The sequence below is a fragment of the Sinocyclocheilus rhinocerous genome, unplaced genomic scaffold, assembly GCF_001515625.1.
Source record: "Sinocyclocheilus rhinocerous isolate Xijiao unplaced genomic scaffold, SAMN03320098_v1.1 scaffold19, whole genome shotgun sequence".
In the NCBI taxonomy this organism is placed as follows: Eukaryota; Metazoa; Chordata; class Actinopteri; order Cypriniformes; family Cyprinidae; genus Sinocyclocheilus; species Sinocyclocheilus rhinocerous.
Window position 1 is genome coordinate 1,755,711 of NW_015638975.1, and position 2,159 is coordinate 1,757,869.

Consider the following 2,159-nt stretch of genomic DNA (forward strand, 5'->3'; position numbering starts at 1 on the left):
TATATAGAGATGATAAAGTAAAAGCCTCATTTTGAACAAAGTTCATCAAAAGTAGCTTTTCCATAAGCTGTGGTAAATGTATATAAAGACGGTGCACGGTGTTATACACACAAATACAAAACATCATTATGGTAACATATAGTACATGACACTAATATAATGCAATAAATATTAATTTAACAACAAGATGTAACAAAACCTAATAAGACTAAGAAGAAACTCTTAAGAAACTGTAGAAAAACCATCAAATATGAGTGAATTCTGCTCATGTCAATTTATGGTTTTCACTGTAAATTATAAGATGACTTGTTGTTTTTTTTCACTTTCAGAATTTGTACATTTAACAGCATTTTAAAAGTATGTGAAATAACGGAGTACAGCAGAGAGAGCAGCATCAAAAACATCTAATAGCGGTAAGGACAATATGACCATATCTGATTATTGCTTGTCCTCAACGTCTGTGTTGGTTACAGCCCTGTCTAAACCCACTCATAAGCTCTGAGCAAAGACCTCTTTGCAGTCTCAAAGCTCTGTAGCACATTTCGACACCTTTACACACACAATCCCTGTTAAACCCCTCAAAACAAAGCGTATTTTCAAATCCCAACGCTTCAATTCTTATTTAAAAAAACCCCCTGTGTTATGGAAATACTGTGCATTTCAGTGTACGTGCAGTTCGATAAACACCAAACTCTTTAAATATGCCGCTCAGACATGACAGACAGCAGTGTAGGGAGTCTTGTGGTGCGTATGCACGCCAAAGCTCTGGGGAGGGTAGCAGAAATCCAAACAAATCAATGCAGGCCGAGCCCCGGAGAGACATAGCATCCACCACCGCCAATTACTGCAGCGCAGAAACAAACACAGTGGAAGTGAACTGGAAGAGAAGGCAAAGTCTGTTGCTAGCAGGTAAAGTCGTCGCTTTGCGTGTGCGTGAGGCCGAGGGAGGGGAAGAGGGAGGTCTGGATACACTCACACAGGCAGGTTTGCTTGGTCTGGCAGTGCAGGCAGGCCACTCTGTAATTTACAGAGGTGGAATGCAGCATGCAGCCGCGGGTGCTAATTACAGAGCGTTCATCTCTCTCTCTCTCTCTCTGTCTCTCTCTTTCAGACTGTGAGCCAGCCGACCAAAACCAGCCGACTTCCACACTGCTCCTCTGTCAACTGCAACCTTCAGACAAAATGCAGAAGTGCGCACACACACACACACACACACACACACACACACACACAAGGACAGATGTTTGGATAACATCTATGACTCAGGTGACTATACACGCTACAAAACCCACAAAAAATGTAAAGAGCATTGTAATAGACCCCATTACAAAACCACTGGAAATTGACTGCCAGTACTTCTAAGGCTATTCATCTCTCTTGACTGGAATCTTGTCCTGTTATGTCTTTTTTAGCAGCTTCTGGTCAGGTCATATAGCATGCTCTCTTGGATGGCGCCGATCTCTCCAGTCATGGCATGTGTATTGATGCCTGTGCATAGAGACTGAATTCTTTGAAAGCCATCAACGAACTGCCAGTGGAAATGCACTTATGCATACACGCATATATACAAACACACTCACACTGCCAAAGAGGCAAGTATTAAATTCCACCACATATATACAGTGTGTGTGTGTGTGCACCTCCACAGCAACAGTATCTGTTCTGCCCACTAATCATATTGTGTTTAATTACATGAGTTGGATTATACTGGAGAAGACCCTAGAAAATAATTTATGAATGCCTGTCAAATGACCAATCACAACATAGAAAACAATTAGCCTAGCAAGAAGACCAATACTGCACCAATATTAATGAACATATCATTAATCTTCAAGTTACTTCTCATACAGACTGGTTAGCTGACATATTTTAGGTTCTCTCTCAGCACTTCTGAGCTTATTTATCAATGAAAAGTTTTATGTGCAGCTTATATAGAAAAATTTTAACAGTCATTTGAGGCCATTTTTATTATAGGGTATAGTTGTAGTTACTGTTTTTGGCGTAAATGAACTGTTCTAACTTTTGTTTTGATATTGTGATATGAAACTAGAGCCAGTATTTTGCCATGGGTAATGGTGAAATATCCAGTTCGTTGATTATACTTCATTGTCCTTTTTAAGGAAATTTGTCTTACAATGCAATACAATAATAAATATATA

At 39.6% G+C, this 2,159-nt stretch overlaps 1 protein-coding gene across 2 annotated transcripts in view; it reads right to left on the reverse strand.

Annotated features, from left to right (window-relative positions):
- The window catches only part of LOC107750535 (docking protein 4-like), a 46,057-nt gene that overhangs the window by 42,790 nt on the left and 1,108 nt on the right, over positions 1-2,159 (reverse strand). The gene's annotated exons all lie outside the window — the stretch shown is intronic.